This window comes from Schistocerca americana, chromosome 3 (genome assembly GCF_021461395.2).
Source record: "Schistocerca americana isolate TAMUIC-IGC-003095 chromosome 3, iqSchAmer2.1, whole genome shotgun sequence".
In the NCBI taxonomy this organism is placed as follows: Eukaryota; Metazoa; Arthropoda; class Insecta; order Orthoptera; family Acrididae; genus Schistocerca; species Schistocerca americana.
In genome coordinates this window covers 830,773,091-830,789,917 of record NC_060121.1, presented here as the reverse complement: position 1 = coordinate 830,789,917, position 16,827 = coordinate 830,773,091, and the positions used below count along the sequence as shown (strand labels likewise).

At 44.0% G+C, this 16,827-nt stretch overlaps 1 pseudogene; it reads left to right on the top strand.

Annotated features, from left to right (window-relative positions):
• Nucleotides 1-13,423: 13,423 nt before the first annotated feature.
• On the top strand, nt 13,424-13,541 carry LOC124608059 (annotated as a pseudogene).
• The last annotated feature ends 3,286 nt before the right edge of the window (nt 13,542-16,827 follow it).

Sequence of the window (16,827 nt, the reverse complement as noted above, 5' to 3'; positions counted from 1 at the left end):
AGCAGTGCGGCGGCACACGATTACAGAACATAATTTTCCTGAGGAGACGATTGAAGAAATTAAACTAATTGAGTTTACTGACTGATCAAAAAGAGAGTAGTCAGAAACTATACTGATGCCATGACTTACGAGGTACATTCAAGTTCTAAGGCCTCCGATTTTTTTTCTTCGGACTGGAAAGAGATAGAAACATGCGCATTGTTTTAAAATGAGGCCGCGTTCATTGTCAATACGTCCCAGAGATGGCAGCACCGTACGGCAGATGGAATTTTACCGCCAGCGGCGAGAATGAGAACTGTTTTAAATACTTAAAATAGCGACGTTTTCCTTACTTGAACAGCGTTAAATCATTCGTTTTCTGAATTTGTGTGGTGTGAAACCAATTGAAATTCATCGACAGTTGAAGGAGACATGTAGTGATGGAGTTATGGATGTGTCGAAAGTGCGTTCGTGGGTGCGACAGTTTAATGAAGGCAGAACATCGTGTGACAACAAACCGAAACAACCTCGGGCTTGCACAAGCCGGACTGACGACATGATCGAGAAAGTGGAGAGAATTGTTTTGGGGGATCGCCGAAGAATGACTGTTGAACAGATCGCCTCCAGAGTTGCATTTCTATGGGTTCTGTGCACACAATCCTGCATGACGACCCGAAAATGCGAAAAGTGTCATCCAGGTGGGTGCCACGAATGCTGACGGACGACCACATGGCTGCCCGTGTGGCATGTTGCCAAGCAATGTTGACGCGCAACGACAGCATGAATGGGACTTTCTTTTCGTTGGTTGTGACAATGGATGAGACGTGGATGCCATTTTTCAATCCAGAAACAAAGCGCCAGTCAGCTCAATGGAAGCACACAGATTCACCACCACCAAAAAAATTTCGGGTAACCGCCAGTGCTGAAAAAATGATGGTGTCCACGTTCTGGGACAGCGAGGGCGTAATCCTTACCCATTGCGTTCCAAAGGGCACTATGGTAACAGGTGCATCCTACGAAAATGTTTTGAAGAACAAATTCCTTCCTGCACTGCAACAAAAACGTCCGGGAAGGGCTGCGCGTGTGCTGTTTCACCAAGACAACGCACCCGCACATCGAGCTAACGTTACGCAACAGTTTTCTTCGTGATAACAACTTTGAAGTGATTCCTCGTGCACCCTACTCACCTGACCCGGCTCCTAGTGACTTTTGGCTTTTTCCAACAATGAAAGACACTCCCCGTGGCCGCACATTCACCAGCCGTGCTGCTATTTCCTCAGCGATTTTCCAGTGGTCAAAACAGACTCCTAAAGAAGCCTTCGCCGCTGCCATGGAATCATGGCGTCAGCGTTGTGAAAAATGTGTACGTCTGCAGGGCGATTACGTCGGGAAGTAACGCAGTTTCATCGATTTCGGGTGAGTAGTTAATTAGAAAAAAAATCGGAGGCCTTAGAACTTGAACACACCTCGTAGCAATTGCGATTATCTTTAGAAAAACTTATACAATACAAAAGTATGCTTCCCTGCCACGAGATTAGATAGTGAAATGGTAAAGGTTTGGTAATTTTATAACTACTGAGTGCAAACTATGTGAGCAGATAAGTTTGTTAATCACGTATCGACAATCAAACAAACTAACAAATTCACCCGAACCCGTAGAGGAAATTCCTAACACTATGCGTTTTCCAACCACATCACAAATTACGTGCAGGCAAGCAAAGCAGCAACAATATTACGTGAAAACTCTTCACACTTCTCAGATCATTCATTATCAAATCATATTTCCAAAATTCAACATCCTCTGCATATTTTTCTTTGTGTTTGTGCTCTGCACACAATTTCCAGACTGCTCAGTAGCGTGGACAACACCCGACTCTCTGAATCTCTTCTAACAGATGAACTAAACGTATCCGCTGAAACTGCGGGTCCGTTCTCTGCCTCGAGCTATACCCATTCGTGAAAAGACACTTGACCTCTTAGCAACAAATAAGCCTCAGTTAAAAAGAAGCATGAAAACCGATACAGCGATTAGGAAACAAAGGGATGTCGTAGCGAGATTGAATATTGTAATCCCCAAATCATCGAAATATAAGCGAAAAAGATACATATGCAAAAAAGCAGATAAAAATTCACCTGACACCTTCGTGAGAGACAATCTCCACTCATTCCAAATTAATAATATAAGTGTAGACCAGATGTGGCTTGAATTGAAAGAAATAGTATCGACAGCATTTGAGAGATTTATACCAAATAAATTAACAAATGACGGAGATAATCCTCCTTGGTACACAAAACGGGTTAGAATACTGTTGCAGAAACAACGAAACAGACATGCCAAATTTAAACAGACGCAAAATCCCCAAGATTGGCGATCTCTTACACAAGCTCGAAATTTAGCGCGGACTTCAATGCAAGATGCTTATAACAGTTTGCACAATGAAACTTTGTCTCCAAACCTGGCAGAAAATCCAAAGAGATTCTGATCGTATGTGAAGTATTTTAGCGACAAGAAACAATCAATGCCTTCTCTGTACGATAGCAAGGGAATACCATGGAAGACAGCGCTGCCAAAGCAGGGTTACTAAACACAGCCTTCCGAAATGCCTTCACGACGAAGTACATATTCTAGAATTCGAATCGAGAGTAGTCCTCGGAGTACTGAAGCAACTTAAATCACTTTATAAAAGCAAGTCTTCTGGTCCAGACTGTGTACCAATTAGGTTACTTTCGGAGTATACTTATGCAGTAGCTCCATACTTAACAATCATATATAGGGGTATTCCACTAAATTACAGGCCCATATCGTTAACGTTGATATGCAGCAGGATTTTGGAACATATATTGTGTTCAAAAATTATGAATTACCTCGACGAAAACTGTCTATCGACACACAGTCCACATGGGTGTAAAAAACATCGTTCCTGTGAAACACAACTATCTCTTTATTCACATGAAGTGTTGAGTGTTATTGACAAGGGATTTCAGATCTATCCCGTATTTCTGGATTCCCGGAAGGCTTTTGACACTACCACACAAGCGGCTTATAGTGAAATTGCGTGCTTATGGAATATCGTCCCAGTTATGTGACTGGATTTATGATTTACTATCAGAGAGGTCATATTTCGTAGTAGCTGACGGAGTGTCATCGAGTAAAACAGAAGTGATTTGTGGCGTTCCCCAAAGTAGTGTTATAGGCCCTTTGCTGTTCCTTATCTATATAAACGATTTGGAAGGCAATCTGAGCAGCCGTCTTAGGTTGTTTGCAGATGACGCTATCATTGATCGACTAATAAAGTCATCAGAAGATCAAAACAAATTGCAAAACGATTTAGAAAAGATATCTGAATGGTGCGAAAATTGGCAGTTGACGCTAAATAACAAAAAGTGTGAGGTCATCCACATGAGTGCTAAAAGGAATTCGTTAAACTTCGGTTACACGATAAATCAATCTAATCTAAAAGCCGTAAATTCAACTAAATACCTAGGTATTACAATTACAAACAACTTAAATTGGAGGAACACATAGAAAATGTTGTGGGGAAGGCTAACCAGAGACGAAGGCTAACCAGAGACTGCATTTTATTGGCAGGACACTTAGAAAATGTAACAGATCTACTAAGGAGACTGCCTACACTATGCTTGTCCGTCCTCTTTTAGAATACTGCTGCGCGGTGTGGGATTCTTACCAGATAGAACTGACGGAGTACATTGAAAAAGTTCAAAGAAGGGCAGCACGTTTTGTATTATCGCGAAATACGGGAGAGAGTGTCACAGAAATGATACAGGATTTGGGCTGGACGTCATCAAAAGAAAGGCGTTTTTCGTTGCGAAGGAATTTTCTCAAGAAATTCCAATCACCAACCTTGTCCTCAGAATGCGAAAATATTCTGTTGACACCGACCTACATAGGGAGAAACGATCACCACTATCAAATAAGGGAAATCAGAGCTCCTACGGAAACATATAGGTTTTCGTTCTTTCCGCGCGCTATACGAGATTGGAATAATAGAGAATTGTGAAGGTGGTTCCATGAACTCTCTGCCAAGCACTTAAATGTGATTTGCAGAGTATCCATGTAGATGTAGACGTGGGCTGCGCAGTTTTTGAAATAGCGGCTGCCGCTACATCCGTCTTTCCGTCTGCTAACTCCACGCCGCTTCTTCTCTTCTATCTGCAATGTCCTTTTTCTTACCGCAGTACGATTACAGTTATTTACACTTTGTCACAGACTGTTCTATCCTATCTTCTGATCACTGTTCGACACCAGCTTTTGATGCACCATTTGCGTTGCATTGCAAAGTTCCACTCACCTCGTCGTGAATCTCTCCTAACAAACAAGCTTCCTTGAAGTTACCGCCAAGCAGTTATCAGCCGCAAAAAGCTATAGAAAAAAACAGCTGTACATATCGTAACTACAAGTGGCATTAAAATTATTTTGTCTGTGGAGGGAAAAGTTAAATAAAAGTCTTTATAGCCGTAATATTTCACTCTATTACGATAAGATTGCGTACACCAGTCACTACGAATCCTTTCTCTAAACTGTGCAAAGTCTGAAGAGTCCACAATCACACATCATTCATAACCGTAGCCAGTTTATGGTAATTATGAATTATTCTTCACAAAAAGTTTGCCAACGAATTGTTGCTTTTAGAATAGCTTGCTCAGATGTTGCTATAATCTGTCTCACGGAACAAAATGTTCAACTCCGCAAGTAAGCAACACGCCGCGCAAATTTTCGTTACTGAAATATTATCAAATGTTCCGAATTTCACACTGTGCTTTAAATCGAACTCTCACACTTTACTGCCTCCCCAAACATTACGGCACCGATATATCACAAGATTATTAATTGTCATAGTAGCACATATCATTAGGTTTGATCATTATGAGATCCAAGTCCTGACTCCGCTCTCTCTATACAAAAGACGTTTCTAGTTCCCCAAAAAGCGCGCGAATATGATGAGTTCTGATTGGCAGCCAGTCGGAAAGCAGCATCAGACTCGTTCAATTCTGCTCATTTATACAGAAGCAATCAAAATTCGTCACTGAATCAGAACAGTAAGTTAACATAAATAAATTTTTAGAACCCACAAATATAAAATTAATTCTCTCTTAACAGAACTACTTTACCTAATCGTAATCTCGTTTTCCCCAGTATCGTGAACTGACCAAATAGTTTATAACAAATTCCCCAGTACGAATGACTAACTCACGCGTCGTTCTCGAACATTCCCCACGTGACCATTTACTTCACTGTATAGAATAAATTTTTTTAAATAAAACAGTATTTCACATTCACACCTTCATTCTCTCTCATAACTTACTACCGTTACGGATAAATTAATAAACAATTAGAAAATTGAACAAACAGAACCGGAAATAAAATTGACAGTATGACTGCAGCTCAAACAGTGTCCGTCAGCTAGTGACCTTTTTCAGATCGCATAGAAACTACATACAAATACTCAAGCAATCTGACTCCACTTGTCCTGTGCGTGACGCATGCTGCACATCTAATCACTGCTGTAATGTCCCATCTAAACCAGTACGATGCATTGCTTGCACTCAGTACCTCTGTGGCGTAACATATCGACTATTGAAGACTACTGTTGGAAGAATGTCCAGTGTACATAAGTGAAATATGATACACCTGATAAAAAAATAGAGCGCGTATCCACTTTCATTAAATGCCGAAAGTTAGCTAGAAAACTTACAAAAAATGGCTCTGAGCACTATGGGACTTAACATCTATGGTCATCAGTCCCCTAGAACTTATAACTACTTAAACCTAACTAACCTACACCCAGTCATCACGAGGCAGAGAAAATTCCCTGACCCCGCCGGGAATCGAACCCGGGAACCCGGGCGTGGGAAGCGGGAACGCTACCGCACGACCACGATCTGCGGACTAGAAAACTTACAGTTTGCACTGCTCGCTTCTCTTCTTTGCCTCGGTATGATATTGACATGGCCAGCAATGGTCCATGGTGATCTGGCGGATAAAGAAGTCGTCTGCATTGCCCTTACATAGCTGCAGTATCTTTGGTGCTACCTCGTTTCGCCTGGCTTTGGGTGAGTGGCTACCAATAGATGCGGAACCCTGCAGCAGCTTCGTTGTCGTATTCAAAATGTTGTGAGACATTCTGGAAGCTGATTCATGACCGGTTTTCGTTTACTCCACTAACGCTTCGAATGTGACACACCGGACTTCTAGAACAAGGCACCCCACTTTCCTTGCGATTCCCGGTTCTTTACAGAGAAATGATTTTCCATTTATTTCTTCGACATTCAGACGTGTTTGACGACATTGTCACTTTATCATATAATGGTACGTTGCCTGCCCGGCTAGCCGCGCGGTTAAACGCGCTGCTTCCGAGCGGGAAGACGTGCCGGTCCTCGGCACGGATCTGCCCAGCGAATTAGAGTCGAGGTCCGGCGTACCGGCCAGCCTGTGAATGATTTTTAAAGTGGTTTTGCATCTACCTCGGCGGATGCGGGCTGGTTCCCCTTATTCCGCCTCAGTGACACTGTGTCGGTGATTGCTGCGCGAACACCGTTTCCACATATACACACCACCATTACTACACTCACAAACATTTGGGGTTACACTAGTCTGGTATGAGACGTTCCCGGGAGGGTACACTGGGAGCCGAACCGCACAGTAACCTTGTGTTCGGTGTGGGGTGGCAGTTGGGTGGGTGGACTGCTCTGGCCTGTTGTGGGGTTATGAACCACTGAGGGCTATGGCGAGACGAAGCCTCTCCGTCGTATCTAGGGCCCCTGTTTAATACAATACAATACAATGGTATGTTATTGACGCTCACTTCCACCATCTCGGCATGGATAGTTGCTGTGTTGTTCCTCTTTAGATGCAGGCAACGATTCACAGCACGATACTCCACTCAGTTAATAGAGTGCGCCATTTTGTTTTAGCTCCCCTAGCAGCTTGCTACAGCACTATGGAGTTGGGATTTCAATGTGTACCAGAGTTGTAAAAAGCCACTACAAACAAAAAAATAATCACCTAATTTTTTTTCTTCCAAATTATAATTAAAACTTCATGACTAACCATTTGAAGGACTGGCTAACACGTCGGTCGTGAGATATTAAGTATATAATAGCTTTTCTCTCGAAGAAGCTAAGCACGATCTCGTTCCAATTCTGGACCGCACGGCATAATGATTCAGACCCAGGCAACAACGACGGAAGTGCAACTATTAGGGGTAATAAGTTCCCTGCAGCACAAGACATGTTGTACGTAGAGTGGCGACATGGACCATCGGCTATCACTTGTTGGAGGCGGGGTTGCCAATTGAGAGACTTCCTCTCACACATTATACTGCAGCACGCCACAGGTAGAGTCCCGAAAGACACACCTAGAAAGGTGAAAGGAGGAAAGGTGTGTCTAGTGATGAGGGCAGTTTCTGCCTAGATGATGCGAAGGCTGTCAGTAAATGTAACATCAACCAGGAAACAGATAACTGTTAGAGCGGTAGGCCATGGAAGATCAGGTGAAAGTTTCTGGGGGATCTAAACAAAATCATAACAGATAATGGATTTACGCCACCAACCTGCCTGGATAGAGACACGCGTTAGCGTCCTATTTAGGTCATTCATGGAGGCAGGCTGATGCCGGATCGCATCTGTGCGATGGATTGACGACAAGGGCCTACTTGCTGGCCACCCCGGGATGCGGTATTTAAGCAGTTTCCCACAGCCGACATACACCTAGGTCACTACCACGTCCGCCTCAGTTAGAGCATATGCAAACATTTCGAAAATGGAGGCGCACTTTCAAATGAGATACCAGTAGACACAGATAGTTGGGGTGCACATATTCCAGCCCAGGGGGGAAAGGGGTGACAACAAGAAAGGTGTAATTTGAGCGTCACATTTCGTTGAGCAATATTTGATTATTTTATACTCATTTTTTGGCTATTTTTGAAACATGTGCAAGGCTTGGTAAGTGTGGAAGGAGGCTTCATATTGTTAAGAAACGAGCAGGTCCAGGTGTTCGCCCTGAGGTCTGCGTTGACCACAGGAGGTCAGTCACAGAGGCTCTGAAGAAGGTAAATGGTTCCCCAGGCCACTGCAGCTCTTGGAAATGTGTGCGATAAGCCACATCCCCCGATTTGGCGGCCAGTGTGACTTTCTCCGTTGAATGCAGCTGCCGCTGATCCACTGCAAGTCCCTAGAGCTAAATTGTACCAAACGAGTTTACCTCCCGGTACGCAGATCTAAGAATGGGCCGACACGGCGGTGCTCAGCCACTTTAGAAAATTAGTTGCCCTTCCCTGCAAATCTTGTTATCCGGTTAATTGAGTCTTGTCTAGTACCGAGTACAAGCGCGAAGGGATCGACTAATGAGCGTAATATGGTCAACTGCCCATACCAGCCTCTTGCATGTTAAGATGCGTTCTTTAAGACAAGAACGAGAAATTTCTGCAGCGTTCCCCTCTATTCACGATAATACACTGAGCTGACAAAAGTCATGGGGTAGCGATGTGGGCGGCTGGTGTGGCCGAGCGGTTCTAGGCGCTACAGTCTGTAACCGCGCCACCGCTACGGTCGCAGGTTCGAATCCTGCTTCGGGCATGGATGTGTGTGATGTCCTTAGGTTAGTTAGGTTTAAGTAGTTTTAAGTTCTAGGGGACTGATGACCTCAGCAGTTAAGTCCCATAGTGCTCAGAGCCATTTGAACAATTTTTGATAGCGATATGCACATATACAGATGGCGGAAGTATCGCATACACAAGGTATAAAAGAACAATGCATTTGCGGAACTGTCATTTTTGCTCAACTGATTCATGTGAAAAGTTTCCGATGTGTTAAGGGCAGCACGACGGAAATAAACGACTTCGAACGAGGAATGGTAGCTAGAGCTAGACGCATGGGTCATAACATTTTGGAAATTGTAAGGGAATTCAATATTCCGAAATCCACAGCGTTAACAATGTGCCGAATTTCAGGCATTACCTCTCACCACGGATGTCTGTTTTAAAAAATCTGTTTTACTTGTGCTGTTCAATTTTGGTATATTTCTTTTAGCATACTTGCTTTAAATGTATATTTTTTGCCAATACTATGTAGGACACTACCGTTCGATTCTTTTTTTGCCCTTGGTGTACGAATGATTTGAGCCTATCTCACTTCTGAAGATGACGATATGAACTGTCCAAACTGATGAAATGCAGCAAATAAGAGTTTACTTGTGCAGCTGACAAATGTCTTCGAAACATTCTGCAGCTGCTGAACTACAGCTATGAGCAAAGTGAAAACATTTTCTTTGACTCTGCAAGGACAATGCACTGAAAACAGATTTTGGTAAAAAAAGTGCCATTTTTGAGAAAGGTTTATGGTGAAAATCTGTTGTCGTCGAGACAGTGATAACGCTACTGAATACATTTATCACAACTTAAGGATGTGAAAGTGAATTTTCTAATAACGTGCCTAGGGCGAAACAAAACCGTCCCCGTATCAATGGAAGGTGCCATAATGGTCACCATGCTGACTTTCTGTGTTGCCCAAAACGTCGTCGCACTGTCCGCGTAGATACCTGTCTTGCTGCAAAGGAAAAGCTCATTTTCTGTCTCAAGGTACGTGACGTGGCTCTGTGATCCTGAATGGTACAGAAAGCAGGTCTGTCCACACAGACGCTGATTGCACGGGGCAGCTGGGATCCTTGGTGACATAACCGATGATTCCATACTCGCGTACATAATAATAATAATCACGAAACCGTAAACCGTAGTGTCGATAGAGCTCGAGCCGGTCGCTATCGAATTCCGAGCATTAGGGAAGCATTCGGTTCCACCCGATTGCTTTGCCCCATGACGTCATCAACGTGATGGAAACGCCTATTTCAGGTTTTACAAAATGGCGACAATGTCGTCACTATATACACATGCCAACAAACGCGAACAAAAACGGAAACGACACAAAAGCGTCTCACTCCAACATTAAAATGAAACTAACAGAACAACACAAGAAAATAGGGGGTTTAGTGCGAGTACCAGCTTAATACACTGAAGAGCCAAAGACATTGGTAGGAACTGACACCATGAATCCGTCAGGGCTGTCCACAAATCCGTAAGTGTACGAGATGGTGGAGAACTCTTGTGAACAGGACACTGCAGGGCATACCAGAAATGCTCTATAATGTTCGTGTCTGGGGAGTTTGGTGGCCAGCGGAAGTGTTTAAACTCAGAAGAGTGTTCCTGCAGCCACTCTGTACCAATTCTGGACGTGTGGGGTGTCGCATTGTCCTACTGAAATTTCCCGTCGGAATGCACAATGGACATGAATGGATTCAGGTGATCAGACAGGATTCTTACGTACGTGTCACCTGTCAGAGTCGAATCTACAACTATCAGGGGTCCCATATCACTCCAGCTGCACACGCCCCACATCATTATAGGTCCTCCATCAGCTTCAACAGTCCCCTGCTGACACGCAGGGTCCATGCATTCATGAGGTTGTCTCTGTACCGCACACATCCATCCGCTCGATACAATTTGAAACGGGACTCTTCCGACCGGGCAACATATTTCCATTCACTAGCAGTCCAATGTCGGTGTTGACGGGCCAAGGCGAGGCGTAAAGCCTTGTGTCGTGCAGTCATCAAGGGTACACAAGTGGGCCTTCGGCTCCGAAGGCCCATAGCGTTGATGTTTCGTTGAATGGTTCGCACGCTAACACTTGCTGATGGCCCAGCATTGAAATCTGCAGCAATTTGAGGAAGGGTTGTATTTCTGTCACGTTGAATGATTCTCTTCAGTCGTCATTGATCCCGTTCTTGCAGGACGTGATCGACCGCAGCGATGTCGGAGATTTGATGTTTTACAAAATTCCTGATATTCACAATACACTCGTCAAATGGTCGTACGGAAAATCCCTTCATCGCTACCTCGGAGATGCTGAGTCCCATCGCTTGCGCACCGACTATTACACGACGTTCAAAATCACTTGAATCTTGATAACCTGCCATTGTAGCAGCAGTAACCGATCTAACAACTGCGCCAGATACTTGGTGTCATATACAGGCGTTGCCGACCGCAGCGCTGTATTCTGCCTGTTTACATATCTCTGTATTTGAATACGCATGCCTACACCAGTCTCTTTGGCGCTTCAGTGTGTGTTACAATACAAAACACCGCACGATTCCAAAACAAAAATTATGAAAAAAAGTCAACTTACGACCTAACCCTACAGCCACAAAACCAACGGGAATCATATACTTCACTCGACCAATATAGCTCAAACGAAGTTCTCGATACCGAAAAACAAACACCCTCAACTCTAAAAAAAGAATCGGTCATTTTTCTTGAACTACATTCCTCAAATGCAGCTCTCAATGCCTTCTGGCAATCCACAAACGAAAAAAATCACAATCATAAACTTCACACACCTACATACGCCACCTAAACCAATCCCCAACAACTCGAAAAGCCAAAAATCCCCGTATCCACTATATCAATTAAAACACAAACGAAGAACCATAAATATAAAACATATAAAACATCAGAATTACTATAGAACAAAACGAAAATAAAACTACTTACCACAAAAGCCTCCGAAAAAATCACCTAGGTTGGCCACCTACCCCCCTCAAAACACACAAATCAAAAATGATTCAAATGGGTCTGAGCACTATGGGACTCAACATCTGAGGTCATTAGTACCCTAGACCTTAGAACTGCTTAAACCTAACTAACCTAAGGACATCACGCACATCCATGCCCGAGGCAGGATTCGAACCTGCGACCGTAGCGGTCGCGCCGTTCCAGACTGAAGCGCCTAGAACCACTCGACCACACCGCCCGGCCACACACACATCACACACATACACAAACATACAAAAAAAATAGACCCACATTACCACAGTGATAACTAAGAGTGAAATGAACTCAATACCACACGTTACACTCAAGATGTCAACATCCAACATGTGAGAGGACCATCAAATATAACAACACAACATCTACAAACAAGAAATAACTCAAAAGCACCGCGTCATAGTGACGTCACACACCACGACACCATTACGTCATGAGTCCAAGCAGATGGGTGGAATGGGACGCATCCAGTGATCCAAATTCCGATACGTGCTGGTAGCTGTTCGCCCTTTTCACGAAGCTTAACTTCATCTTCTCACAAAGCAATTACATGTGCTTTCTACATGAGAAACTTGAAACCTAATATTTTCGTATACAAGTAATGTAGATGGCGTTATTCTCAGGCAGTCTCTTCTCATTTTCATATCCAAATATGTGAATTGATCGTTTGTTGCGTGCCGTCAGTTGCGTGTGTTGATTGCGTGAATAGCCGTAGCTGTGGCAGCGGTCTCTGTAATCCATTCCTCTTGATATTATGAATGAATACAAATTGTTGAAAGATGGAAGAATTGCTCCCTAGCTGACCCCTCTGCTGCTGATCTTCTGTCCCACGCGTCGGAGTGCCTAATAAGGCACAGCAGGAAAGCTACAGACCAATGAAAGTCAGTATAGTCTGGCATTGCATCTATTCAGTGACAGACAGGCAAATGAGACGTAGTCCTGTCATCCACAGGGGTCCCCTCACCCCCTGGAATGGCGGAGTATTTGTATTCTTGACATGTTTTGCCTCCACTAGTCTGAAATAGTACACAAAATTAGTGATCATCACGGTAGCCATTCATCTTGGTGTCATCACGGTAGCCCTTTTTATTGAAGCAACGCAGTGGGAGAGACACACAAAGTCGTAAGCGTTTTGGTAATCCTCGCCAGTCCCTACAGAGAGCACAAGTTAATATGAATCTCTACAACAGAGAAGCTACCCTTGGGTCAAGAATGCGGTCACAGTGAAAAAATGTTCAAATGTGTGTGAAATCTTATGGGACTGCTAAAGTCATCAGTCCCCAAGCTTACACACTACTTAACCTAAATTATCCTAAAGACAGACACACGCACCCATGCCCGAGGAAGGACTCGAACCTCCGCCAGGACCAGCTGCACAGTCTATGACTGCAGCGCCCGAGACCACTCGGCTAATCCCGCGCGGCGCGGTCACATAACGGGGGTCGCAGAATAGAGCTAACCACGCTACATGTCGATTTGCAGCACCGGTATCTCGCGGTGCAAAGGTAACGGCAGCACAGACGCGACTACCGTAGTTGTAGTGTCCTTCGCAATTGTAAACAGCAAGAGCAAATCGCGGAATGTTAACACAAGGCTGCTCCAAAAGTAATGGAAGACAGCATTTACCACAAAATGGCGGCAAGTGCTACACAATGAAATTCGTGATGTACACACCTTTACCAACTGCAACGGAGTAGGGTGGAGAGCCGCTCATCGGACTGCTTAAAGACTCCCTAGACGAACCACAGTGCACCTCCGCGGTAAACGAAAAGGTCCTTGTGGCCCATCTATCAGAAGTTGGAGGTGTAACAGCTCCTGCTGTTCTGGCTGGCAAAGGCCTTGCCGCAGTGGCTACACCGGTTCCCGTCAGATCACCGAAGTTAAGCACTGTCGGGTATGGCCGGCACTTGGATGGGTGATCATCCAGGCGACCATGCGCTGTTGCCATTCTTCGGGGTGGACTCAGCCTCGTGATGCCAATTGAGGAAATACTCGACCGAATAGTAGCGGCTCTGGTCAAGGAAAACCATCATAAAGACCAGGAGAACGGTGTGCTCACCATACGGCCCTCCTATCCGCATCCTCAGCTGAGGACGACACGGCGGTCAGATGGTCCCGATGGGCCACTTATGGCCTGCTGACGGAGTGTTTCTTCTGGCGTACTGGAGGAGTCAAGTTCTTGCCTCTGCGTTGGCGGGAGACTTTGTATGTCTTCGACATTGCGTGGCTTACACGACAATTCAAAATAACGGCCAAGAAAGCAAGTTGGAATTTGCTTTCTTGAATGTATCATATATTAATAAATGGCGAATGCCAAAATTATCCTACCCAGTCTAACCATTGACCCTCTACGTATAAAATACCTCAATGGTGATTACGTACTTGGGAATATTAGTTCAGTAGCGTTAATGGAATAATTAAGATTGACAGCTTGTGAATTAAATAAACTATCGGTGAGTGTTTGGTACCAATTAACTCGCAGTTTAGTGGGGATCGAATATATGATAAGAATTAAAGGATTGATTTCTTTACCCTCTCTTCCTCTGTGGGAGGAACTGGTCTGGACAGATGCTGTGGCTCCACCACATGCGTTATGCTCTTGACAAAGTCACTGCGTTACACCACTTCGTGGTATTGCTGCTTTTAATCACCGGATTTGCGTGTTTCTCTCCTTTTACTGAATGTATATAGTTGTTTAGGTACCTTGAGCTTCAGTTCTATGGCAATAGAAATGACTGCAAATTAATTTTTAAATTATGTAAAAAGTTAAGTAAATGGTCGAGTAAGATTTGCAGCTCTGGAAAACACTGAGACTTTACCTGACACATATTATCGTAATCCGTCAGTAAATTCGTCGTCTTGGCATCATTCCAGGTTATCAAGTTGTTAGAAAGAAAAAGCTTTGAATCTCTTGGTGTGTTTTGATTAGTACTTTGTGAATATATCACGCGGAAATTATAGATACTCTTCAAAGTGTCATAAAATGTTACATGCTGCTAAACGCGTTTTTGCTTCAATAAGGGACCATCAAAAAGTTGCCGTTGGAAGGCCATACAGTTCAGAATCGCTAAGCCAATAACGCAAAACCGTTAGGGATTCATCCCACCGACCCACCAGCTTGAAGACATCCATTAGGTGAAACACCATGTCCTGCTGCATGAATCAGTACACAACTGCCTGCTGCACATCCTCATCTGACAGGAAATGTCCACCTCTTCAATGTCTGTTTAAGGGGCTGAAGACGTGATACTCGCATGGGAAAAGATTGGAACAATAGTGCAGGTCCTCGAGTGTCTCCCACTTGAGTCTGCAAGGTGGCGTGGTCTCCTGCCCTTCATTTCTTACATATTCCATCCTGACAAATCGTATTCTGCACATCAACGCACTTCATTTTAACCCACACTCGACAAGGCAGAGTCAATTTTGTATGAATTCATGTAAGCTATAGGCAAATCTAATAAGTAAATCACAAGTACACACTGAGGCTGGCATACACAACGAGACGACCACAGGAATTTTCATTCTAAAGAGGCAACCAGCCCACTGGGAGGCTCGTCCCTTCAGAGGGGTGAGTCAAGACACACCTAATTCGGCCAGAACGACCGCCTAGAGAGAGGACCGCTTTTGCTAGAGCAAAGGGATAACGACCCCGTGTTCGACTCAAAAGCAAATTCCGCTAAGCTGTGTGGGAGTGCCCAGGAGACGCATTTTTTTTTTTTTGACAGACCGACTGCATAGTTACAGAGTTCTCACAGGAGGACAGTATATGCCTAACGGAGATGCTACCTATTTCCGCATTGGTCGACTTAAACGAAACGTCTCCCATCTAAAAGAGCAACGCTAATTCGCGGAATATTTCTGACACAAAGAGCCAGAGGAGTGAGGGAAGACAGAGAAGGATATACCCTTGCAATTTTTCCAGAAAAAGGGGCCGTTCCGTTATCGCTCTTGGAGCGGGAACATGTAGTGAGAGCGAGTGTGCTCATACGTGTACTCAGAGAGTGAGGAACAAAGTCTCTCCTCAGTACTTCACTGGGAGAGCAGCTCTGTCGTTAGCAAATCGGAGTGATACTCTATATTGAGTCGCTTGAGATTAAGCATTGTTCAGTGTGTTGGCCGCCACACTTATTGTGTGGTGTGAACATGGACAGAGTACTAGTTAAACGCCTTCTAGCGAATGCTGAGTGGCATGGCGGTGGACTGCTTATCTGACTGGTGTAACACGCCAATAGTTAGACTAGGGGCGGATAGGAGTCCTTGATTTCATCAAGGTGTAGGGAGAGTTTGATTGGCAAAGGTCAATCCAGATAGAAGAGACAGTTGTGTTATTTGTCAACAGCGAGCGATGCAGGCAGCAGTCGTCGCAGCTCACGGTATTGTGTGCTACGGCATATGCGAGCCCCATCTGTCCTCCATAACAGTACACTCCATTACATTTCTCATGCAACAGCCTTGACCGTACCTAGAAAAGTTATTTAAGTTGTGTAGGCGCGGATCTCAGCCATTCTGCCGAGTAAATAACATTCTTAAAGAAAAGGGAGAAAAAAAACCTTTCCATACTGTGTAAAATAATAGCATTCCTATCCATAAGAGGCAATCTAATGTTCCAAAAAGAACCCAGAAAATTATTAATTTATAAGAAAAAGTTTCAATTGATTTCTCAGAATTTTTTTTGCAATAAATAATATTTTTCTTTCGTTTAATGTTTTTCTTACACTAACTAGCAATACTTCAGTACCCAAGTATTCCACTAGTTACGTAAGAATATAGAATATTTTTGTGTCTTTTCCTTACAGCAGATGACTCCAGAAGATATTTGTTGCTGAATGTTTTTCAAGCAGTTCTTGTTGGTAAATTAGGAGCATCTGTCTGACTTCTGTAGTAGTGCGAGGTGGAAATTATTTCTTGCAGGAGCCAAAGGGTACTTGTTGGATCAATCCATTGTGTAACTTAACAAAATAAAACCCACACACTCACAAGTGGGTGTAACTTCTGCGTTACAACGTTTGCAATACGGGGACGTGGGTTGTCACGAAGCAGCAGCGCCGCTTGCAGCACCATTTCACAAGGGTGATTTTCGACAGACATGCTGTCCCATTCACATTCTTCACTCTCCGATGGATGTCTGCCAGTGTTTGTCCTTGGATAGCCAAGAAAAGAATAACAGCATGTTGATCCTGTTTGGACACAGTTGGTAATAACGTCCTCATAGTTCACGTTTCCGCATTCACCG